We start from the raw sequence: 26,396 nt of genomic DNA, 5'->3' as shown, positions 1-26,396 counted from the left end.
TTTAATAGAAATTTGAACAAGTTTTTTTTTCAGTTTTATAGTATTTAATTTTTTTTTTTTTTTTTTTTTTTTTTGTTAAAAATTGTGTTTATTGATGTATCACAAAGGCAATTTTTTATAATGTTGTTTATATATCCAGTAGTGCATTTTAATCTTTTAAATTAAATTTTATATCTAATTCTAACAAAATACTTTTAATATTAGCGAAAAATTTCCTAAATTTTGATGAAGTTCATTAAATTTATGTCAATTTAGGGGGGGGGGATCAGGACCTGTCGTTTCCATCCCAGATTGGAACTAATTTTTAAGCTGGCAGCGGAACAAAAAATTTCAAAAGAAATATATCCAAATGGAATTAATATTTAAATAAAAATAAAATGTATTCAAACCGAATTCATACGTTTGGCCATGCAAATCAAAAGTTTTTCTTTGTTGATTCATCTGTACTACAAAAAATATTATATTACTATTGTGTGAAAGAAATGTCTTCAATCAAATTTGAACAGAACCAAAACGTAAAACAAATTTTAACCAAACCCTGCTTTAACAATTTTTTTAGACTTAATCTGCTAGTAAATAAGAAATTTGAACTGCATAAAAATGTAATTTATCTCGATCACTAATATAAATTAATTTTAAACGAAATATTTTATCAATAAATCAATTGGATATTAAAGCAGTTCCAAATATTGCAATCATAAATTATAATTGATTTTACATCAACTGCATATGTACTTGATATTATTTTCATTTAAACAAAAAGTATTCCAAACTTGTAAATATTCAATTTTGAGTAAAATTTATCTTGTTAACAAAATGAATTTAAAATCACCCATTTTTTTTTTTTATAAATTGCCAACTCGATGCTTTAAAAAATCTCCCAATCAGTGGAAAGGGCGTCGGTCCGTCGTCCCGTGTTTTTGTTTTTTAGTTGGCCAACAATAATAAACGATGCCGACACGATAATTGTTGGTGAACAAGTGCCACGTCGGGCTCGCTTTGAAACGAATTAAAGATGCAACAAAAGCAAATGCCGCGCGCGCTTTGAGTCGCGCCGACAAAGCCCCCGTGAATATCTCATGTGTGTATACGAAAGAGCGAGAGACTTCAATATATACAAGAGAGAGAAAGAGCAGAGGGAAAACTGTTTTTTAATAATTAATAAGGTAGCAGCGGCGGCGGAAAAGAGCTTAGCGCAAGATTTTCCTTTCATCCTCGGCTGCTTTTTTCTGCGCCGCCCGAATTCAAACAAGCCCGAGTAGCAAAAGCTCTGAGCCGATGACAGCAGCCTTTTTATTTTTCCAACCCAATTTCCTCTCTAGCGGCGCATTCACTCTCTCCTTTTCCTTTCCTTTCTTTATTCGCTCGGCTTGCGTTTTTCCCTAATTGCGAATCTCGCTTTCTGTCATATTATAATGTTATGCGCGTTTGCAAAGGATTTTTGTTTCCCGCGTTCATTAGGAAGGATTTCGCTTCAGAGTTTTGTTAAAGTGAATTTTGCTCTCCGTTTTGATTTTATTTGCTTAGAGTTTGCAGAAACTCTATTTAGATTAATTTATGCTATTTTTTCATTATTTTGTTCAAAGAAAATAATTTATTGTAACGAAACTAATCACTTGTGGATTAGTAAGGATATTACTTCATCATGTATTATAAATAAAGCGACCTATTTGTAGAGTTCATGCAGAGCTGATTGTTAATGCTGTGTTTATTTATACCTGGGATTACTCTTTTGATTAAACACTGCCGTTGTTAAAACAACTGATGCTGTTGATTTATAATCAAGTTATGCAAATAAATTCACAAATAAAACTTTTATTTCAAAGGGTTAATATCTCATTTTCCATAGAATTCAAATTAATATCATTTTCTTTTTAAATAATGAATAAAGTAAAGAAAAATTAAAATTTTGGCATAATTATTTTCATTGTTTACTAAAATAAAATTTTTAATTCTTAACTGCTTCTTCTTTACTTTGTTGTTGACTTCAACGTTTTCAAATATCCGAACCAATTATAATTTTCGTTAAATAAATTTATTTCGTAGATTTATTTATTCATTGATTTTGTAAATAATGAAACCTATAAATTTATCAACAATTTGAGGGATTCAAATTTTAAAGAATTTTTCGGTTAATGCAGTTTCTTCATTCAAAAACGAAATTTCGTCTTAGTGCCCCTTTCGTTGCCCTTTTATTCCTTTTGTTGGAATGCAAAAAAGTGGTCACCCCTTTTTATACAGAGGTTGCTGCACCGCAAAGCGCACATAGCACGCCTTCCAATAAAACCCCCGCTTTGTTTGGCCGGGCGAAAATAAATTTACATTGTTGTTTGCGGTCGGCGGCGCGCTGATGAGATTAAAAAAGACATCGGGACGCATCAGGGTCACTTTTCATGACCCTTATCTCCGCCTCCACCCAAAGACGCCACTGCACACCACCGCAGCCAACGACGTACCGTCGGGCAGGGGTATAAAAATAGTGGTGAAATCGTGATTTCAATTTTATAGAAATCTGTAATAATCAGGAAGTTTACAATTAATTAGTGCATGAAAATGTATTTGAATAAAAAAGAAAAATTTTGTATTTAAGGTGGAAATAAATTAAAATTTGTTATTATTTATTTTTTGTAATGAAATTGAAGTATATAAAATAAGTTAGATGCAACTTTGCCTTTCAATTGAGAAATCCAATGAAAACTCTAGTTTTAAGGATAAATATTTTTTTGTGTAATTTACATAATTTATTTAATTAGACAGGATAATTTTATATCATTTCAAAATCTTAATAATTTTAATAACATTTTTCAAAGTGTTTTTATATTTAAAAAAAATCTTATTTCCGCTCCTTAAAAATGCCACTTTTCCACGCACAAGAAGCAGAAGTTGGTGGGCCTCTCAAATGTTTGCGTCCCAGCGGGAGAATTAAATGAAGAGGCAGTGCGGTTTGCGGTAATTCCATTTTCCAATTTGGCCCTCACTTGATTTTCAGCCAACTTTACGGTAGCCGAGCGAAAGCGTCGAGGGCGCGCAGAAAAAGCAAAGGGACGTTATAATATGCAGAATATATTTTATGCCGGCGCGCTGCTCGCTGGGAAAACAGAGCGGCAAAACGACGCCAAGAGAAATGATAAATCACACAAAAATGCAATTTTCAACACCATCACATTACGCTGCCGCCCCAGTGCCGGAGAGGAAAGTTTGCGTTCGGAGAGAGAGAAAAATGTATATGTACGAAAAATCCGCCCTCAAGAAGAAGAAAGTTCGGCAGGGGTGCAAGGCGGAAGGGGTGCGCGTGTACAAAAATATAAAAGCGGAGAGAGTGAGATTTATCGCCTATAATAGGGTTTATCAGGGAATTATCATCAGGCAAGAACTCTTTTACTCATTCTGTTCAACTTGTGTAAACAAAATGATTGAAGACGTTTATCATATTTCAGCAAAACAAAATATATTTGTGATAAAATCCAAATCTACCAAGAAAAAAATCATAAAAAATAGAATTTTTATGGTGTTGATTAAAAAAATATTTATAACAATTAATCGCCTATCTCCAGAGGTCTTCAGATTGCAATAATTGTATACAATAGTAGTTATTAAAGCTAAAAATTAACTTTTGAAAAACGGCTTGGATGAATTTTCGTGATGATTCCTTTAAGCTTCAGCCAAAAATTAAATGATATTTTCTTGAGTAAAATTTAATGAATTGCATTTTATTTTGCTTCGTATGCGTATTTTCTAAAATAATTTTTACTCAGAAATTTAAGGCCTGACTAAAATTTGACTAAAATTTACCAGGTTAAATGATCAACCGGATCACCCCAATAATGCTGCAAAATAAATTCAAAAGATAACCTCATAATTTAACAACAATAATCACTAAAAATAACTTTAAGATTTACAAGTATAAAATTTAATTCTAAATCTTAAAATGAATTCGGTAAAAAGTCTATATATTCATTTTTTCATAATTTTTACACATCAGGATTAATTAGCAAATTTTTGGCTTTAATTATTTATAGAGAAAAAAGTGCGAAACAAAAAAACTCAGCTTGCATTGCGATAATTCATGTGTTGAGGCGGCACTTTCACTTAATTTAAAAGCTTATTTTCTAGATTCTAAAGCGCTTCGAGCTTTGCTCTGCATGAATCCTAAATTTATAATAAAATCAAAAATCTGCGGAATAAAATTAAAAAGAGCTAAACAAAAAAAAAAACTCAGCTTGCGCGGCGTTAAATCATGTGTTGAGGCGGCTGCTTCACTTCATTTTAAAGCTTATTTTCTAGATTCTAAAGCGCTTTGAGCTTTGCGCTGCATGAATCCTAAATTTATAATAAAATCAAAAATCTGCGGAAAAAAATGAAAAAGAGCTAAACAAAAAAAAAAACAGCTTGCGCAGCGTTAAATCATGTGTTGAGGCGGCTGCTTCACTTCATTTTAAAGCTTATTTTCTAGATTCTAAAGCGCTTCGAGCTTTGCTCTGCATGAATCCTAAATTTATAATAAAATCAAAAACCTGCGGAAAAAAGAGAAAAAGAGCTAAACAAAAAAAAAACTAAGCTTGCGCGGCGTTAAATCATGTGTTGAGGCGGCTGCTTCACTTCATTTTAAAGCTTATTTTCTAGATTCTAAAGCGCTTTGAGCTTTGCGCTGCATGAATCCTAAATTTATAATAAAATCAAAAATCTGCGGAAAAAAATGAAAAAGAGCTAAACAAAAAAAAAACTCAGCTTGCGCGGCGTTAAATCATGTGTTGAGGCGGCTGCTTCACTTCATTTTAAAGCTTATTTTCTAGATTCTAAAGCGCTTCGAGCTTTGCTCTGCATGAATCCTAAATTTATAATAAAATCAAAAATCTGTGGAATAAAATTAAAAAGAGCTAAACAAAAAAAAAACTCAGCTTGCGCGGCGTTAAATCATGTGTTGAGGCGGCTGCTTCACTTCATTTTAAAGCTTATTTTCTAGATTCTAAAGCGCTTCGAGCTTTGCTCTGCATGAATCCTAAATTTATAATAAAATCAAAAATCTGCGGAATAAAATTAAAAAGAGCTAAACAAAAAAAAAACTCAGCTTGCGCGGCGTTAAATCATGTGTTGAGGCGGCTGCTTCACTTCATTTTAAAGCTTATTTTCTAGATTCTAAAGCGCTTCGAGCTTTGCTCTGCATGAATCCTAAATTTATAATAAAATCAAAAATCTGCGGAATAAAATTAAAAAGAGCTAAACAAAAAAAAAACTCAGCTTGCGCGGCGTTAAATCATGTGTTGAGGCGGCTGCTTCACTTCATTTTAAAGCTTATTTTCTAGATTCTAAAGCGCTTCGAGCTTTGCTCTGCATGAATCCTAAATTTATAATAAAATCAAAAATCTGCGGAATAAAATTAAAAAGAGCTAAACAAAAAAAAAACTCAGCTTGCGCGGCGTTAAATCATGTGTTGAGGCGGCTGCTTCACTTCATTTTAAAGCTTATTTTCTAGATTCTAAAGCGCTTCGAGCTTTGCTCTGCATGAATCCTAAATTTATAATAAAATCAAAAATCTGCGGAATAAAATTAAAAAGAGCTAAACAAAAAAAAAACTCAGCTTGCGCGGCGTTAAATCATGTGTTGAGGCGGCTGCTTCACTTCATTTTAAAGCTTATTTTCTAGATTCTAAAGCGCTTTGAGCTTTGCGCTGCATGAATCCTAAATTTATAATAAAATCAAAAATCTGCGGAATAAAATTAAAAAGAGTTAAACAAAAAAAAAAAACAGCTTGCGCGGCGTTAAATCATGTGTTGAGGCGGCTGCTTCACTTCATTTTAAAGCTTATTTTCTAGATTCTAAAGCGCTTTGAGCTTTGCGCTGCATGAATCCTAAATTTATAATAAAATCAAAAATCTGCGGAATAAAATTAAAAAGAGCTAAACAAAAAAAAAACTCAGCTTGCGCGGCGTTAAATCATGTGTTGAGGCGGCTGCTTCACTTCATTTTAAAGCTTATTTTCTAGATTCTAAAGCGCTTTGAGCTTTGCGCTGCATGAATCCTAAATTTATAATAAAATCAAAAATCTGCGGAATAAAATTAAAAAGAGCTAAACAAAAAAAAAACTCAGCTTGCGCGGCGTTAAATCATGTGTTGAGGCGGCTGCTTCACTTCATTTTAAAGCTTATTTTCTAGATTCTAAAGCGCTTCGAGCTTTGCTCTGCATGAATCCTAAATTTATAATAAAATCAAAAATCTGCGGAATAAAATTAAAAAGAGCTAAACAAAAAAAAACTCAGCTTGCGCGGCGTTAAATCATGTGTTGAGGCGGCACTTTCACTTAATTTAAAAGCTTATTTTCTAGATTCTAAAGCGCTTCGAGCTTTGCTCTGCATGAATCCTAAATTTATAATAAAATCAAAAATCTGCGGAATAAAATTAAAAAGAGCTAAACAAAAAAAAAACTCAGCTTGCGCGGCGTTAAATCATGTGTTGAGGCGGCTGCTTCACTTCATTTTAAAGCTTATTTTCTAGATTCTAAAGCGCTTCGAGCTTTGCGCTGCATGAATCCTAAATTTATAATAAAATCAAAAATCTGCGGAAAAAAATGAAAAAGAGCTAAACAAAAAAAAAACTCAGCTTGCGCGGCGTTAAATCATGTGTTGAGGCGGCTGCTTCACTTCATTTTAAAGCTTATTTTCTAGATTCTAAAGCGCTTCGAGCTTTGCTCTGCATGAATCCTAAATTTATAATAAAATCAAAAACCTGCGGAAAAAAGAGAAAAAGAGCTAAACAAAAAAAAAACTAAGCTTGCGCGGCGTTAAATCATGTGTTGAGGCGGCTGCTTCACTTCATTTTAAAGCTTATTTTCTAGATTCTAAAGCGCTTTGAGCTTTGCGCTGCATGAATCCTAAATTTATAATAAAATCAAAAATCTGCGGAATAAAATTAAAAAGAGTTAAACAAAAAAAAAAACAGCTTGCGCGGCGTTAAATCATGTGTTGAGGCGGCTGCTTCACTTCATTTTAAAGCTTATTTTCTAGATTCTAAAGCGCTTTGAGCTTTGCGCTGCATGAATCCTAAATTTATAATAAAATCAAAAATCTGCGGAATAAAATTAAAAAGAGCTAAACAAAAAAAAAACTCAGCTTGCGCGGCGTTAAATCATGTGTTGAGGCGGCTGCTTCACTTCATTTTAAAGCTTATTTTCTAGATTCTAAAGCGCTTCGAGCTTTGCTCTGCATGAATCCTAAATTTATAATAAAATCAAAAATCTGCGGAATAAAATTAAAAAGAGCTAAACAAAAAAAAAACTCAGCTTGCGCGGCGTTAAATCATGTGTTGAGGCGGCTGCTTCACTTCATTTTAAAGCTTATTTTCTAGATTCTAAAGCGCTTCGAGCTTTGCTCTGCATGAATCCTAAATTTATAATAAAATCAAAAATCTGCGGAAAAAAGAGAAAAAGAGCTAAACAAAAAAAAAACTCAGCTTGCGCGGCGTTAAATCATGTGTTGAGGCGGCTGCTTCACTTCATTTTAAAGCTTATTTTCTAGATTCTAAAGCGCTTTGAGCTTTGCGCTGCATGAATCCTAAATTTATAATAAAATCAAAAATCTGCGGAATAAAATTAAAAAGAGCTAAACAAAAAAAAAACTCAGCTTGCGCGGCGTTAAATCATGTGTTGAGGCGGCTGCTTCACTTCATTTTAAAGCTTATTTTCTAGATTCTAAAGCGCTTCGAGCTTTGCTCTGCATGAATCCTAAATTTATAATAAAATCAAAAATCTGCGGAATAAAATTAAAAAGAGCTAAACAAAAAAAAAACTCAGCTTGCGCGGCGTTAAATCATGTGTTGAGGCGGCTGCTTCACTTCATTTTAAAGCTTATTTTCTAGATTCTAAAGCGCTTTGAGCTTTGCGCTGCATGAATCCTAAATTTATAATAAAATCAAAAATCTGCGGAATAAAATTAAAAAGAGTTAAACAAAAAAAAAAACAGCTTGCGCGGCGTTAAATCATGTGTTGAGGCGGCTGCTTCACTTCATTTTAAAGCTTATTTTCTAGATTCTAAAGCGCTTCGAGCTTTGCTCTGCATGAATCCTAAATTTATAATAAAATCAAAAATCTGCGGAAAAATGAGAAAAAGAGCTAAACAAAAAAAAAACTCAGCTTGCGCGGCGTTAAATCATGTGTTGAGGCGGCTGCTTCACTTCATTTTAAAGCTTATTTTCTAGATTCTAAAGCGCTTTGAGCTTTGCGCTGCATGAATCCTAAATTTATAATAAAATCAAAAATCTGCGGAAAAAAATTAAAAAGAGCTAAAAAAAAAAAAAACTCGGCTTGCTTGTCGTTAAATCATGTGTTGAGGCGGCTGCTTCACTTCATTTTAAAGCTTATTTTCTAGATTCTAAAGCGCTTCGAGCTTTGCTCTGCATGAATCCTAAATTTATAATAAAATCAAAAATCTGCGGAAAAAAGAGAAAAAGAGCTAAACAAAAAAAAAAACTCAGCTTGCGCGGCGTTAAATCATGTGTTGAGGCGGCTGCTTCACTTCATTTTAAAGCTTATTTTCTAGATTCTAAAGCGCTTTGAGCTTTGCGCTGCATGAATCCTAAATTTATAATAAAATCAAAAATCTGCGGAAAAAAGAGAAAAAGAGCTAAACAAAAAAAAAAACTCAGCTTGCGCGGCGTTAAATCATGTGTTGAGGCGGCTGCTTCACTTCATTTTAAAGCTTATTTTCTAGATTCTAAAGCGCTTTGAGCTTTGCGCTGCATGAATCCTAAATTTATAATAAAATCAAAAATCTGCGGAAAAAAATTAAAAAGAGCTAAAAAAAAAAAAAAAACTCGGCTTGCTTGTCGTTAAATCATGTGTTGAGGCGGCTGCTTCACTTCATTTTAAAGCTTATTTTCTAGATTCTAAAGCGCTTCGAGCTTTGCTCTGCATGAATCCTAAATTTATAATAAAATCAAAAATCTGCGGAAAAATGAGAAAAAGAGCTAAACAAAAAAAAAACTCAGCTTGCGCGGCGTTAAATCATGTGTTGAGGCGGCTGCTTCACTTCATTTTAAAGCTTATTTTCTAGATTCTAAAGCGCTTTGAGCTTTGCGCTGCATGAATCCTAAATTTATAATAGAATCAAAAATCTGCGGAATAAAATTAAAAAGAGCTAAACAAAAAAAAAACTCAGCTTGCGCGGCGTTAAATCATGTGTTGAGGCGGCTGCTTCACTTCATTTTAAAGCTTATTTTCTAGATTCTAAAGCGCTTTGAGCTTTGCGCTGCATGAATCCTAAATTTATAATAAAATACAAAATCTGCGGAATAAAATTAATAAGAGCTAAACAAAAAAAAAACTCAGCCTGCGCGGCGTTAAATCATGTGTTGAGGCGGCTGCTTCACTTCATTTTAAAGCTTATTTTCTAGATTCTAAAGCGCTTTGAGCTCTGCGCTGCATGAATCCTAAATTTATAATAAAATCAAAAATCTGCGGAATAAAATTAAATAGAGCTAAACAAAAAAAAAAAAAAATTCAGCTTGCGCGGCGTTAAATCATGTGTTGAGGCGGCTGCTTCACTTCATTTTAAAGCTTATTTTCTAGATTCTATAGCGCTTTGAGCTTTGCGCTGCATGAATCCTAAATTTATAATAAAATCAAAAATCTGCGGAATAAAATTAAAAAGAGCTAAACAAAAAAAAAACTCAGCTTGCGCGGCGTTAAATCATGTGTTGAGGCGGCTGCTTCACTTCATTTTAAAGCTTATTTTCTAGATTCTAAAGCGCTTTGAGCTTTGCTCTGCATGAATCCTAAATTTATAATAAAATCAAAAATCTGCGGAATAAAATTAAAAAGAGCTAAACAAAAAAAAAAACTCAGCTTGCGCGGCGTTAAATCATGTGTTGAGGCGGCTGCTTCACTTCATTTTAAAGCTTATTTTCTAGATTCTAAAGCGCTTTGAGCTTTGCTCTGCATGAATCCTAAATTTATAATAAAATCAAAAATCTGCGGAATAAAATTAAAAAGAGCTAAAAAAAAAAAAAAAACTCGGCTTGCTTGTCGTTAAATCATGTGTTGAGGCGGCTGCTTCACTTCATTTTAAAGCTTATTTTCTAGATTCTAAAGCGCTTTGAGCTTTGCGCTGCATGAATCCTAAATTTATAATAAAATCAAAAATCTGCGGAATAAAATTAAAAAGAGCTAAACAAAAAAAAAACTCAGCTTGCGCGGCGTTAAATCATGTGTTGAGGCGGCTGCTTCACTTCATTTTAAAGCTTATTTTCTAGATTCTAAAGCGCTTCGAGCTTTGCGCTGCATGAATCCTAAATTTATAATAAAATCAAAAATCTGCGGAAAAAAATTAAAAAGAGCTAAAAAAAAAAAAAAAAACTCGGCTTGCTTGTCGTTAAATCATGTGTTGAGGCGGCTGCTTCACTTCATTTTAAAGCTTATTTTCTAGATTCTAAAGCGCTTCGAGCTTTGCTCTGCATGAATCCTAAATTTATAATAAAATCAAAAATCTGCGGAAAAAAGAGAAAAAGAGCTAAACAAAAAAAAAACTCAGCTTGCGCGGCGTTAAATCATGTGTTGAGGCGGCTGCTTCACTTCATTTTAAAGCTTATTTTCTAGATTCTAAAGCGCTTCGAGCTTTGCTCTGCATGAATCCTAAATTTATAATAAAATCAAAAATCTGCGGAAAAAAGAGAAAAAGAGCTAAACAAAAAAAAAAAAACTCAGCTTGCGCGGCGTTAAATCATGTGTTGAGGCGGCTGCTTCACTTCATTTTAAAGCTTATTTTCTAGATTCTAAAGCGCTTTGAGCTTTGCGCTGCATGAATCCTAAATTTATAATAGAATCAAAAATCTGCGGAATAAAATTAAAAAGAGCTAAACAAAAAAAAAAACTCAGCTTGCGCGGCGTTAAATCATGTGTTGAGGCGGCTGCTTCACTTCATTTTAAAGCTTATTTTCTAGATTCTAAAGCGCTTTGAGCTTTGCGCTGCATGAATCCTAAATTTATAATAAAATCAAAAATCTGCGGAATAAAATTAAAAAGAGCTAAACAAAAAAAAAACTCAGCTTGCGCGGCGTTAAATCATGTGTTGAGGCGGCTGCTTCACTTCATTTTAAAGCTTATTTTCTAGATTCTAAAGCGCTTTGAGCTTTGCGCTGCATGAATCCTAAATTTATAATAAAATCAAAAATCTGCGGAATAAAATTAAAAAGAGCTAAACAAAAAAAAAACTCAGCTTGCGCGGCGTTAAATCATGTGTTGAGGCGGCTGCTTCACTTCATTTTAAAGCTTATTTTCTAGATTCTAAAGCGCTTTGAGCTTTGCTCTGCATGAATCCTAAATTTATATTAAAATCAAAAATCTGCGGAATAAAATTAAAAAGAGCTAAACAAAAAAAAACTCAGCTTGCGCGGCGTTAAATCATGTGTTGAGGCGGCTGCTTCACTTCATTTTAAAGCTTATTTTCTAGATTCTAAAGCGCTTTGAGCTTTGCGCTGCATGAATCCTAAATTTATAATAGAATCAAAAATCTGCGGAATAAAATTAAAAAGAGCTAAACAAAAAAAAAAACTCAGCTTGCGCGGCGTTAAATCATGTGTTGAGGCGGCTGCTTCACTTCATTTTAAAGCTTATTTTCTAGATTCTAAAGCGCTTTGAGCTTTGCGCTGCATGAATCCTAAATTTATAATAAAATCAAAAATCTGCGGAATAAAATTAAAAAGAGCTAAACAAAAAAAAAACTCAGCTTGCGCGGCGTTAAATCATGTGTTGAGGCGGCTGCTTCACTTCATTTTAAAGCTTATTTTCTAGATTCTAAAGCGCTTTGAGCTTTGCGCTGCATGAATCCTAAATTTATAATAAAATCAAAAATCTGCGGAATAAAATTAAAAAGAGCTAAACAAAAAAAAAAACTCAGCTTGCGCGGCGTTAAATCATGTGTTGAGGCGGCTGCTTCACTTCATTTTAAAGCTTATTTTCTAGATTCTAAAGCGCTTTGAGCTTTGCTCTGCATGAATCCTAAATTTATAATAAAATCAAAAATCTGCGGAATAAAATTAAAAAGAGCTAAAAAAAAAAAAAAAAACTCGGCTTGCTTGTCGTTAAATCATGTGTTGAGGCGGCTGCTTCACTTCATTTTAAAGCTTATTTTCTAGATTCTAAAGCGCTTCGAGCTTTGCTCTGCATGAATCCTAAATTTATAATAAAATCAAAAATCTGCGGAAAAAAGAGAAAAAGAGCTAAACAAAAAAAAAAACTCAGCTTGCGCGGCGTTAAATCATGTGTTGAGGCGGCTGCTTCACTTCATTTTAAAGCTTATTTTCTAGATTCTAAAGCGCTTCGAGCTTTGCTCTGCATGAATCCTAAATTTATAATAAAATCAAAAATCTGCGGAAAAAAGAGAAAAAGAGCTAAACAAAAAAAAAAAAACTCAGCTTGCGCGGCGTTAAATCATGTGTTGAGGCGGCTGCTTCACTTCATTTTAAAGCTTATTTTCTAGATTCTAAAGCGCTTTGAGCTTTGCGCTGCATGAATCCTAAATTTATAATAAAATCAAAAATCTGCGGAATAAAATTAAAAAGAGCTAAACAAAAAAAAAACTCAGCTTGCGCGGCGTTAAATCATGTGTTGAGGCGGCTGCTTCACTTCATTTTAAAGCTTATTTTCTAGATTCTAAAGCGCTTTGAGCTTTGCTCTGCATGAATCCTAAATTTATAATAAAATCAAAAATCTGCGGAATAAAATTAAAAAGAGCTAAAAAAAAAAAAAAAACTCAGCTTGCGCGGCGTTAAATCATGTGTTGAGGCGGCTGCTTCACTTCATTTTAAAGCTTATTTTCTAGATTCTAAAGCGCTTTGAGCTTTGCTCTGCATGAATCCTAAATTTATAATAAAATCAAAAATCTGCGGAATAAAATTAAAAAGAGCTAAAAAAAAAAAAAAAAACTCGGCTTGCTTGTCGTTAAATCATGTGTTGAGGCGGCTGCTTCACTTCATTTTAAAGCTTATTTTCTAGATTCTAAAGCGCTTCGAGCTTTGCTCTGCATGAATCCTAAATTTATAATAAAATCAAAAATCTGCGGAAAAAAGAGAAAAAGAGCTAAACAAAAAAAAAACTCAGCTTGCGCGGCGTTAAATCATGTGTTGAGGCGGCTGCTTCACTTCATTTTAAAGCTTATTTTCTAGATTCTAAAGCGCTTCGAGCTTTGCTCTGCATGAATCCTAAATTTATAATAAAATCAAAAATCTGCGGAAAAAAGAGAAAAAGAGCTAAACAAAAAAAAAAAAACTCAGCTTGCGCGGCGTTAAATCATGTGTTGAGGCGGCTGCTTCACTTCATTTTAAAGCTTATTTTCTAGATTCTAAAGCGCTTTGAGCTTTGCGCTGCATGAATCCTAAATTTATAATAAAATCAAAAATCTGCGGAATAAAATTAAAAAGAGCTAAACAAAAAAAAAACTCAGCTTGCGCGGCGTTAAATCATGTGTTGAGGTGGCTGCTTCACTTCATTTTAAAGCTTATTTTCTAGATTCTAAAGCGCTTTGAGCTTTGCTCTGCATGAATCCTAAATTTATAATAAAATCAAAAATCTGCGGAATAAAATTAAAAAGAGCTAAACAAATAAAAAAACTCAGCTTGCGCGGCGTTAAATCATGTGTTGAGGCGGCTGCTTCACTTCATTTTAAAGCTTATTTTCTAGATTCTAAAGCGCTTTGAGCTTTGCTCTGCATGAATCCTAAATTTATATTAAAATCAAAAATCTGCGGAATAAAATTAAAAAGAGCTAAACAAAAAAAAACTCAGCTTGCGCGGCGTTAAATCATGTGTTGAGGCGGCTGCTTCACTTCATTTTAAAGCTTATTTTCTAGATTCTAAAGCGCTTTTAGCTTTGCGCTGCATGAATCCTAAATTTATAATAAAATCAAAAATCTGCGGAATAAAATTAAAAAGAGCTAAACAAAAAAAAAAAAAACTCAGCTTGCGCGGCGTTAAATCATGTGTTGAGGCGGCTGCTTCACTTCATTTTAAAGCTTATTTTCTAGATTCTAAAGTGCTTTGAGCTTTGCGCTGCATGAATCCTAAATTTATAATAAAAACAAAAATCTGCGGAATAAAATTAAAAAGAGCTAAACAAAAAAAAAACTCAGCTTGCGCGGCGTTAAATCATGTGTTGAGGCGGCTGCTTCACTTCATTTTAAAGCTTATTTTCTAGATTCTAAAGCGCTTTGAGCTTTGCTCTGCATGAATCCTAAATTTATAATTAAATCAAAAATCTGCGGAATAAAATTAAAAAGAGCTAAACAAAAAAAAAACTCAGCTTGCGCGGCGTTAAATCATGTGTTGAGGCGGCTGCTTCACTTCATTTTAAAGCTTATTTTCTAGATTCTAAAGCGCTTTGAGCTTTGCGCTGCATGAATCCTAAATTTATAATAGAATCAAAAATCTGCGGAATAAAATTAAAAAGAGCTAAACAAAAAAAAAAAACTCAGCTTGCGCGGCGTTAAATCATGTGTTGAGGCGGCTGCTTCACTTCATTTTAAAGCTTATTTTCTAGATTCTAAAGCGCTTTGAGCTTTGCGCTGCATGAATCCTAAATTTATAATAAAATCAAAAATCTGCGGAATAAAATTAAAAAGAGCTAAACAAAAAAAAAACTCAGCTTGCGCGGCGTTAAATCATGTGTTGAGGCGGCTGCTTCACTTCATTTTAAAGCTTATTTTCTAGATTCTAAAGCGCTTTGAGCTTTGCGCTGCATGAATCCTAAATTTATAATAAAATCAAAAATCTGCGGAATAAAATTAAAAAGAGCTAAACAAAAAAAAAAAACTCAGCTTGCGCGGCGTTAAATCATGTGTTGAGGCGGCTGCTTCACTTCATTTTAAAGCTTATTTTCTAGATTCTAAAGCGCTTTGAGCTTTGCTCTGCATGAATCCTAAATTTATAATAAAATCAAAAATCTGCGGAAAAAAGAGAAAAAGAGCTAAACAAAAAAAAAACTCAGCTTGCGCGGCGTTAAATCATGTGTTGAGGCGGCTGCTTCACTTCATTTTAAAGCTTATTTTCTAGATTCTAAAGCGCTTCGAGCTTTGCTCTGCATGAATCCTAAATTTATAATAAAATCAAAAATCTGCGGAATAAAATTAAAAAGAGCTAAACAAAAAAAAAAACTCAGCTTGCGCGGCGTTAAATCATGTGTTGAGGCGGCTGCTTCACTTCATTTTAAAGCTTATTTTCTAGATTCTAAAGCGCTTTGAGCTTTGTGCTGCATGAATCCTAAATTTATAATAGAATCAAAAATCTGCGGAATAAAATTAAAAAGAGCTAAACAAAAAAAAAACTCAGCTTGCGCGGCGTTAAATCATGTGTTGAGGCGGCTGCTTCACTTCATTTTAAAGCTTATTTTCTAGATTCTAAAGCGCTTTGAGCTTTGCTCTGCATGAATCCTAAATTTATAATAAAATAAAAAATCTGCGGAAAAAAGAGAAAAAGAGCTAAACAAAAAAAAAACAGCTTGCGCGGCGTTAAATCATGTGTTGAGGCGGCTGCTTCACTTCATTTTATAGCTTATTTTCTAGATTCTAAAGCGCTTTGAGCTTTGCGCTGCATGAATCCTAAATTTATAATAAAATCAAAAATCTGCGGAATAAAATTAAAAAGAGCTAAACAAAAAAAAAACTCAGCCTGCGCGGCGTTAAATCATGTGTTGAGGCGGCTGCTTCACTTCATTTTAAAGCTTATTTTCTAGATTCTATAGCGCTTTGAGCTTTGCGCTGCATGAATCCTAAATTTATAATAAAATCAACAATCTGCGGAATAAAATTAAAAAGAGCTAAACAAAAAAAAAACTCAGCTTGCGCGGCGTTAAATCATGTGTTGAGGCGGCTGCTTCACTTCATTTTAAAGCTTATTTTCTAGATTCTAAAGCGCTTTGAGCTTTGCTCTGCATGAATCCTAAATTTATAATAAAATCAAAAATCTGCGGAATAAAATTAAAAAGAGCTAAACAAAAAAAAAAAAAAACTCAGCTTGCGCGGCGTTAAATCATGTGTTGAGGCGGCTGCTTCACTTCATTTTAAAGCTTATTTTCTAGATTCTAAAGCGCTTTGAGCTTTGCTCTGCATGAATCCTAAATTTAGAATAAAATCAAAAATCTGCGGAAAAAAGAGAAAAAGAGCTAAACAAAAAAAAAACTCAGCTTGCGCGGCGTTAAATCATGTGTTGAGGCGGCTGCTTCACTTCATTTTAAAGCTTATTTTCTAGATTCTAAAGCGCTTTGAGCTTTGCGCTGCATGAATCCTAAATTTATAATAAAATCAAAAATCTGCGGAAAAAAGAGAAAAAGAGCTAAACAAAAAAAAAACAGCTTGCGCGGCGTTAAATCATGTGTTGAGGCGGCTGCTTCACTTCATTTTATAGCTTATTTTCTAGATTCTAAAGCGCTTTGAGCTTTGCGCTGCATGAATCCTAAATTTATAATAAAATCAAAAATCTGCGGAATAAAATTAAAAAGAGCTAAACAAAAAAAAAACTCAGCTTGCGCGGCGTTGAATCATGTGTTGAGGCGGCTGCTTCACTTCATTTTAAAGCTTATTTTCTAGATTCTAAAGCGCTTCGAGCTTTGCTCTGCATGAATCCTAAATTTATATTAAAATCAAAAATCTGCGGAATAAAATTAAAAAGAGCTAAACAAAAAAAAAACTCAGCTTGCGCGGCGTTAAATCATGTGTTGAGGCGGCTGCTTCACTTCATTTTAAAGCTTATTTTCTAGATTCTAAAGCGCTTTGAGCTTTGCTCTGCATGAATCCTAAATTTATAATAAAATCAAAAATCTGCGGAAAAAAGAGAAAAAGAGCTAAACAAAAAAAAAACTCAGCTTGCGCGGCGTTAAATCATGTGTTGAGGCGGCTGCTTCACTTCATTTTAAAGCTTATTTTCTAGATTCTAAAGCGCTTTGAGCTCTGCGCTGCATGAATCCTAAATTTATAATAAAATAAAAAATCTGCGGAATAAAATTAAATAGAGCTAAACAAAAAAAAAAAAAAAATTCAGCTTGCGCGGCGTTAAATCATGTGTTGAGGCGGCTGCTTCACTTCATTTTAAAGCTTATTTTCTAGATTCTATAGCGCTTCGAGCTTTGCTCTGCATGAATCCTAAATTTATAATAAAATCAAAAATCTGCGGAATAAAATTAAAAAGAGCTAAACAAAAAAAAAACTCAGCTTGCGCGGCGTTTAATCATGTGTTGAGGCGGCTGCTTCACTTCATTTTAAAGCTTATTTTCTAGATTCTAAAGCGCTTCGAGCTTTGCTCTGCATGAATCCTAAATTTATAATAAAATCAAAAATCTGCGGAATAAAATTAAAAAGAGCTAAACAAAAAAAAAACTCAGCTTGCGCGGCGTTAAATCATGTGTTGAGGCGGCTGCTTCACTTCATTTTAAAGCTTATTTTCTAGATTCTAAAGCGCTTTGAGCTTTGCGCTGCATGAATCCTAAATTTATAATAAAATCAAAAATCTGCGGAAAAAAGAGAAAAAGAGCTAAACAAAAAAAAAACTCAGCTTGCGCGGCGTTAAATCATGTGTTGAGGCGGCTGCTTCACTTCATTTTAAAGCTTATTTTCTAGATTCTAAAGCGCTTCGAGCTTTGCTCTGCATGAATCCTAAATTTATAATAAAATCAAAAATCTGCGGAATAAAATTAAAAAGAGCTAAACAAAAAAAAAACTCAGCTTGCGCGGCGTTTAATCATGTGTTGAGGCGGCTGCTTCACTTCATTTTAAAGCTTATTTTCTAGATTCTAAAGCGCTTCGAGCTTTGCTCTGCATGAATCCTAAATTTATAATAAAATCAAAAATCTGCGGAATAAAATTAAAAAGAGCTAAACAAAAAAAAAACTCAGCTTGCGCGGCGTTAAATCATGTGTTGAGGCGGCTGCTTCACTTCATTTTAAAGATTATTTTCTAGATTCTAAAGCGCTTCGAGCTTTGCTCTGCATGAATCCTAAATTTATATTAAAATCAAAAATCTGCGGAATAAAATTAAAAAGAGCTAAACAAAAAAAAAAAACTCAGCTTGCGCGGCGTTAAATCATGTGTTGAGGCGGCTGCTTCACTTCATTTTAAAGCTTATTTTCTAGATTCTAAAGCGCTTCGAGCTTTGCTCTGCATGAATCCTAAATTTATAATAAAATCAAAAATCTGCGGAAAAAAGAGAAAAAGAGCTAAACAAAAAAAAAACTCAGCTTGCGCGGCGTTAAATCATGTGTTGAGGCGGCTGCTTCACTTCATTTTAAAGCTTATTTTCTAGATTCTAAAGCGCTTCGAGCTTTGCTCTGCATGAATCCTAAATTTATATTAAAATCAAAAATCTGCGGAATAAAATTAAAAAGAGCTAAACAAAAAAAAAACTCAGCTTGCGCGGCGTTAAATCATGTGTTGAGGCGGCTGCTTCACTTCATTTTAAAGCTTATTTTCTAGATTCTAAAGCGCTTTGAGCTTTGCGCTGCATGAATCCTAAATTTATAATAGAATCAAAAATCTGCGGAATAAAATTAAAAAGAGCTAAACACAAAAAAAAACTCAGCTTGCGCGGCGTTAAATCATGTGTTGAGGCGGCTGCTTCACTTCATTTTAAAGCTTATTTTCTAGATTCTAAAGCGCTTTGAGCTTTGCGCTGCATGAATCCTAAATTTATAATAAAATCAAAAATCTGCGGAATAAAATTAATAAGAGCTAAACAAAAAAAAAACTCAGCCTGCGCGGCGTTAAATCATGTGTTGAGGCGGCTGCTTCACTTCATTTTAAAGCTTATTTTCTAGATTCTAAAGCGCTTTGAGCTCTGCGCTGCATGAATCCTAAATTTATAATAAAATCAAAAATCTGCGGAATAAAATTAAAAAGAGCTAAACAAAAAAAAAACTCAGCTTGCGCGGCGTTAAATCATGTGTTGAGGCGGCTGCTTCACTTCATTTTAAAGCTTATTTTCTAGATTCTAAAGCGCTTTGAGCTTTGCTCTGCATGAATCCTAAATTTATAATAAAATCAAAAATCTGCGGAATAAAATTAAAAAGAGCTAAACAAAAAAAAAAACTCAGCTTGCGCGGCGTTAAATCATGTGTTGAGGCGGCTGCTTCACTTCATTTTAAAGCTTATTTTCTAGATTCTAAAGCGCTTTGAGCTTTGCTCTGCATGAATCCTAAATTTATAATAAAATCAAAAATCTGCGGAAAAAAGAGAAAAAGAGCTAAACAAAAAAAAAACTCAGCTTGCGCGGCGTTAAATCATGTGTTGAGGCGGCTGCTTCACTTCATTTTAAAGCTTATTTTCTAGATTCTAAAGCGCTTTGAGCTTTGCGCTGCATGAATCCTAAATTTATAATAAAATCAAAAATCTGCGGAATAAAATTAATAAGAGCTAAACAAAAAAAAAACTCAGCCTGCGCGGCGTTAAATCATGTGTTGAGGCGGCTGCTTCACTTCATTTTAAAGCTTATTTTCTAGATTCTAAAGCGCTTTGAGCTCTGCGCTGCATGAATCCTAAATTTATAATAAAATCAAAAATCTGCGGAATAAAATTAAATAGAGCTAAACAAAAAAAAAAAAAAATTCAGCTTGCGCGGCGTTAAATCATGTGTTGAGGCGGCTGCTTCACTTCATTTTAAAGCTTATTTTCTAGATTCTATAGCGCTTTGAGCTTTGCGCTGCATGAATCCTAAATTTATAATAAAATCAAAAATCTGCGGAATAAAATTAAAAAGAGCTAAACAAAAAAAAAACTCAGCTTGCGCGGCGTTAAATCATGTGTTGAGGCGGCTGCTTCACTTCATTTTAAAGCTTATTTTCTAGATTCTAAAGCGCTTTGAGCTCTGCGCTGCATGAATCCTAAATTTATAATAAAATCAAAAATCTGCGGAATAAAATTAAATAGAGCTAAACAAAAAAAAACAAAAAAATTCAGCTTGCGCGGCGTTAAATCATGTGTTGAGGCGGCTGCTTCACTTCATTTTAAAGCTTATTTTCTAGATTCTAAAGCGCTTTGAGCTTTGCTCTGCATGAATCCTAAATTTATAATAAAATCAAAAATCTGCGGAATAAAATTAAAAAGAGCTAAACAAAAAAAAAAACTCAGCTTGCGCGGCGTTAAATCATGTGTTGAGGCGGCTGCTTCACTTCATTTTAAAGCTTATTTTCTAGATTCTAAAGCGCTTCGAGCTTTGCTCTGCATGAATCCTAAATTTATAATAAAATCAAAAATCTGCGGAATAAAATTAAAAAGAGCTAAACAAAAAAAAAACTCAGCTTGCGCGGCGTTTAATCATGTGTTGAGGCGGCTGCTTCACTTCATTTTAAAGCTTATTTTCTAGATTCTAAAGCGCTTCGAGCTTTGCTCTGCATGAATCCTAAATTTATAATAAAATCAAAAATCTGCGGAATAAAATTAAAAAGAGCTAAACAAAAAAAAAAACTCAGCTTGCGCGGCGTTTAATCATGTGTTGAGGCGGCTGCTTCACTTCATTTTAAAGCTTATTTTCTAGATTCTAAAGCGCTTCGAGCTTTGCTCTGCATGAATCCTAAATTTATAATAAAATCAAAAATCTGCGGAATAAAATTAAAAAGAGCTAAACAAAAAAAAAACTCAGCTTGCGCGGCGTTAAATCATGTGTTGAGGCGGCTGCTTCACTTCATTTTAAAGCTTATTTTCTAGATTCTAAAGCGCTTTGAGCTTTGCGCTGCATGAATCCTAAATTTATAATAAAATCAAAAATCTGCGGAAAAAAGAGAAAAAGAGCTAAACAAAAAAAAAACTCAGCTTGCGCGGCGTTAAATCATGTGTTGAGGCGGCTGCTTCACTTCATTTTAAAGATTATTTTCTAGATTCTAAAGCGCTTCGAGCTTTGCTCTGCATGAATCCTAAATTTATATTAAAATCAAAAATCTGCGGAATAAAATTAAAAAGAGCTAAACAAAAAAAAAACTCAGCTTGCGCGGCGTTAAATCATGTGTTGAGGCGGCTGCTTCACTTCATTTTAAAGCTTATTTTCTAGATTCTAAAGCGCTTCGAGCTTTGCTCTGCATGAATCCTAAATTTATAATAAAATCAAAAATCTGCGGAAAAAAGAGAAAAAGAGCTAAACAAAAAAAAAACTCAGCTTGCGCGGCGTTAAATCATGTGTTGAGGCGGCTGCTTCACTTCATTTTAAAGCTTATTTTCTAGATTCTAAAGCGCTTCGAGCTTTGCTCTGCATGAATCCTAAATTTATAATAAAATCAAAAATCTGCGGAAAAAAGAGAAAAAGAGCTAAACAAAAAAAAAACTCAGCTTGCGCGGCGTTAAATCATGTGTTGAGGCGGCTGCTTCACTTCATTTTAAAGCTTATTTTCTAGATTCTAAAGCGCTTCGAGCTTTGCTCTGCATGAATCCTAAATTTATAATAAAATCAAAAATCTGCGGAAAAAAGAGAAAAAGAGCTAAACAAAAAAAAAAACTCAGCTTGCGCGGCGTTAAATCATGTGTTGAGGCGGCTGCTTCACTTCATTTTAAAGCTTATTTTCTAGATTCTAAAGCGCTTCGAGCTTTGCTCTGCATGAATCCTAAATTTATAATAAAATCAAAAATCTGCGGAAAAAAGAGAAAAAGAGCTAAACAAAAAAAAAAAACTCAGCTTGCGCGGCGTTAAATCATGTGTTGAGGCGGCTGCTTCACTTCATTTTAAAGCTTATTTTCTAGATTCTTAAGCGCTTTGAGCTTTGCGCTGCATGAATCCTAAATTTATAATAAAATCAAAAATCTGCGGAATAAAATTAAAAAGAGCTAAACAAATAAAAAAACTCAGCTTGCGCGGCGTTAAATCATGTGTTGAGGCGGCTGCTTCACTTCATTTTAAAGCTTATTTTCTAGATTCTAAAGCGCTTTGAGCTTTGCTCTGCATGAATCCTAAATTTATAATAAAATCAAAAATCTGCGGAAAAAAGAGAAAAAGAGCTAAACAAAAAAAAAACAGCTTGCGCGGCGTTAAATCATGTGTTGAGGCGGCTGCTTCACTTCATTTTAAAGCTTATTTTCTAGATTCTAAAGCGCTTTGAGCTTTGCTCTGCATGAATCCTAAATTTATAATGAAATCAAAAATCTGCGGAATAAAATTAAAAAGAGCTAAACAAAAAAAAAAAAACTCAGCTTGCGCGGCGTTAAATCATGTGTTGAGGTGGCTGCTTCACTTCATTTTAAAGCTTATTTTCTAGATTCTAAAGCGCTTTGAGCTTTGCTCTGCATGAATCCTAAATTTATAATAAAATCAAAAATCTGCGGAAAAAAGAGAAAAAGAGCTAAACAAAAAAAAAAACTCAGCTTGCGCGGCGTTAAATCATGTGTTGAGGCGGCTGCTTCACTTCATTTTAAAGCTTATTTTCTAGATTCTAAAGCGCTTTGAGCTTTGCGCTGCATGAATCCTAAATTTATAATAAAATCAAAAATCTGCGGAATAAAATTAAAAAGAGCTAAACAAAAAAAAAACTCAGCTTGCGCGGCGTTAAATCATGTGTTGAGGCGGCTGCTTCACTTCATTTTAAAGCTTATTTTCTAGATTCTAAAGCGCTTCGAGCTTTGCTCTGCATGAATCCTAAATTTATAATAAAATCAAAAATCTGCGGAAAAAAGAGAAAAAGAGCTAAACAAAAAAAAAAAGCTTGCGCGGCGTTAAATCATGTGTTGAGGCGGCTGCTTCACTTCATTTTAAAGCTTATTTTCTAGATTCTAAAGCGCTTTGAGCTCTGCGCTGCATGAATCCTAAATTTATAATAAAATCAAAAATCTGCGGAAAAAAATTAAAAAGAGCTAAAAAAAAAAAAAAAAAACTCGGCTTGCTTGGCGTTAAATCATGTGTTGAGGCGGCTGCTTCACTTCATTTTAAAGCTTATTTTCTAGATTCTAAAGCGCTTTGAGCTTTGCGCTGCATGAATCCTAAATTTATAATAAAATCAAAAATCTGCGGAATAAAATTAAAAAGAGCTAAACAAAAAAAAAACAGCTTGCGCGGCGTTAAATCATGTGTTGAGGCGGCTGCTTCACTTCATTTTAAAGCTTATTTTCTAGATTCTAAAGCGCTTTGAGCTTTGCGCTGCATGAATCCTAAATTTATAATAAAATCAAAAATCTGCGGAAAAAAATTAAAAAGAGCTAAAAAAAAAAAAAAAAAACTCGGCTTGCTTGGCGTTAAATCATGTGTTGAGGCGGCTGCTTCACTTCATTTTAAAGCTTATTTTCTAGATTCTAAAGCGCTTTGAGCTTTGCGCTGCATGAATCCTAAATTTATAATAAAATCAAAAATCTGCGGAATAAAATTAAAAAGAGCTAAACAAAAAAAAAAACTCAGCTTGCGCGGCGTTAAATCATGTGTTGAGGCGGCTGCTTCACTTCATTTTAAAGCTTATTTTCTAGATTTTAAAGTACTTCGAGCTTTGCTCTGCATGAATCCTCAATTTTTAATAAAATGAAAGATCTGCGGTTTTTTTGTGTGCAAATTTCAAAGCCCTTATTATTACAATTTCCAGTTTTCTCAACTGATTGAATGAAAATGTGTTTTCGCATCTTAAAGTGTAAAACGTAAGTAAAACGTTTCCTTGTTCCGCTGTGAAGTTCTAAAAATTCTTTGTGGTAGCAATTTAATTATAATTTAAGCTTTCACACCATCAACTGTTATAATATATAGTCTTTCTTTTTCATTATATTTGTCATATTTTCACTTCTCCAAAGTGGAGCATGTTTATGTCAACTTGAAGTAGGAAAATATCTTGATATCTATAAAAGAAATTTTTTATATATAATTCCAGCCAGCATTATATGAGAACTGAGTAAAGGAAAAAATGGTCTAATTACAAAGAAGAACTTAAAAAGCTCTTGTAAATTAAAATTCAGAGAATTTTATTTTTGCCTCAATCTAATTATGTATAAGGAGACTCAGTCAGATTCCTTTTTCTTGCTCCTTAGAAAAGCCTTTGCTAAAAAAAAAAAACGCCCACTCGCGAATATATATCGAGAAACAACGCGACCTTCCTCCTATTTCGCTGTCCCTGCGTGTAGGCAATAAATCGGCGGCGGCACGTCGAAGGAGCAAAGCAGCGCCGCGATTTATGTCGTTTGCGATTGCGAAAGAGGATACGGAATGAGACGGCGACGCTTCTTGAAGATTAATTTAAAGCGAGGCACTAGTTATTTTATCAAAACGTTGCGTATGCGTTGCCTACGTGTATGATGATTCCATAATATACAAAACGACGCTAGAGCAGGATTAAGTTACAACAAATGGCCGCGCTTTTTTTCCGCTTTTATCGCACGCCTCAATTTATAACCCGCACCTCAGCCTGGCCATAACAAATTACTCGCTGGGATTTTTGTACACACGGATGACACTTTTCTTCCTTCTTTTTCCAGCTCACAAAAAGATGCAACAAGCTGATTGTCGGCCGAAATGAATTGAGGTGCGTCAGCTGCGCCGGCCTCACGTTTTCATAATACATGACGCCGTACCACACACATAGCCGAAAAGTGAGTACAAATATATATTATATAAAGCTGACCAAAAGAGACCTTTCTGTCGCACAAAGGCAATGTCCATTAATTACCGCCCGGCTTGACACTTTCGGGAAATTTATTTTGCCGATAACACAGACGAATCCGGACAAGTCTTTAATAATATGGCTTTTCAACTTCGCGCCGTTAGAAATGCGTTTAATTTGCAAAAAAAAAAAAAAAAAATGGACTCATTTCAAATTTTATTTAATGTTTATGCCTTTGAAAATTCTCTAGCATGTAATATTTTCAGATATTTGCCAATGAATATTAAATAAATATTATAGAAATTTTTATTAGAAGAGTAAAATTTCAACGTATTTTTATTCAAAATTAATTGAAATACAATCAAAGTTGCACAATTTTTCCCATAATTTTTTTATAATTCGGCAAAATATTCAGTAAAATTGTTTAAAATCAATTAATTTCTTTATTCAATGACGCAGATGCAATGGAAGTTTAAAAAATGCATTAAAACAAAACAAAAGTGTGTGCTTCAAATAACGAGATTTAAGAATCAAATCCCTCAAAAATTCAACTATCTGTTAAATCATTAAAACAATTGAAGTCATTTTTGCCATATTATATTGTTGATTAACAATATGTGTATTGAAAATTTCAACCACCATTGTTGTAAAACTTACTTTCAGCAGGCTGTTGTCCTTTTTTATTTATTTACTCTCAAGTCAAATCAAACACGGGTTGAAATACTGAAAAAAAAAAGCATAAATTGTATTATACTGGAAAGCTGGAAACAACATCGGATTTTATTCTTTCAATCGTGGTAAATTAATTTAAAAAAAAAAGTAATTAAATTTTAGGAAGAAACTTTTAATTGTTTGATTAATTTTAAAATATTTTATTAAGCATTTAAAAACATCTAATTCCAGCTTTCATTTTAGAGTTTGAATTTTGTATTTCAAAGCAGGCTATTGATTTATTCTCCATTCAATACATTAAGTAATGAATACACAGCAAAATAAATACACATTAAAAGTACAGAAAAAGCTGAAAATAGAATTTTTAAATAAGGATTGACTGTAATTTGTAAATTTAGTTTCTATAAAATTGAGCATTTGATTTAAAAACAACAAAGACCGTTTGAACCTAAAAAAAAAATGAACATAGAGGCAAACATAATGTTTGGAGGCAGCTTTGGATAATTTATACAAACCGTGCAACATTTTTTTTTTCAACAAGCATCACTATAGAGAGAAAGAACTCGCGACGAGTACTCAACACCCAATGTTGAATGTAGCTCGCCCGCACAGCACATTATCTATGACAGCTGCTCCCAAGTTTGCAACCAAAGGGCAATTTTTCAGCCGGGGCGTCAAAAGCAGCGGAGCAGGCAACAAATTTTCGGCGGCAAGGCGTGGTGCAGCATTAATAAAAATGAAAAACACTGCACGCAACGGGGCCAACGAGTGCCACGGTACGTTCGTCGCGCATAAGCAATTCTGGGCCTTTGAATGGAGGAAAGAAAGAAAGGATTTGGTTGTGTCGCTAGATGGATGGGTCCAGCAGCTGACACCGCATTGTTTCAGACTTTGAAACAAATAAATGGCTCACGCTTTCGGTGCGAAAACAAAGCGCGTGCGAATGTTTATATGAAAGAGTTTGTTTCGGCGCGCGCCGCACCAGCTCCGCAATCCGTTTCGCAAACGTCGCTTCTGTTTGTCGGTGTGACAATAATGAGCGATCGTTCTATTCGACACCTGCCTGACTACCCGCTGGTCTGCACCGATGACCAGCAACAGTTCAAATAAATAAAAAAAGGCACCGACGCCGGCCGCGCACACTCGAAAAGGACAGGCGAAGGAAAAACTGGTCCACTTTCCATTTCCAGTGATCACGAGCTTGGTT

At 33.8% G+C, this 26,396-nt stretch overlaps 1 long non-coding RNA gene across 1 annotated transcript in view; it reads left to right on the top strand.

Moving 5' to 3' along the window:
• Positions 1 to 24,507, top strand: part of LOC132204391 (uncharacterized) — a 125,067-nt gene extending 100,560 nt beyond the window's left edge. Inside the window, exon 3 of the long non-coding RNA XR_009442522.1 lies at positions 24,393 to 24,507. This is a non-coding gene — a long non-coding RNA (uncharacterized LOC132204391). The remainder of the gene's footprint in view (positions 1 to 24,392) is intronic.
• Positions 24,508 to 26,396: the final 1,889 nt, after the last annotated feature.

The sequence above is a fragment of the Neocloeon triangulifer genome, unplaced genomic scaffold, assembly GCF_031216515.1.
Source record: "Neocloeon triangulifer isolate White Clay Creek 2 clone unplaced genomic scaffold, ASM3121651v1 ptg000022l, whole genome shotgun sequence".
Taxonomy (NCBI): domain Eukaryota; kingdom Metazoa; phylum Arthropoda; class Insecta; order Ephemeroptera; family Baetidae; genus Neocloeon; species Neocloeon triangulifer.
Note: the sequence above shows the minus strand (reverse complement) of the source record. Positions and strands in the feature narration are given on the sequence as shown.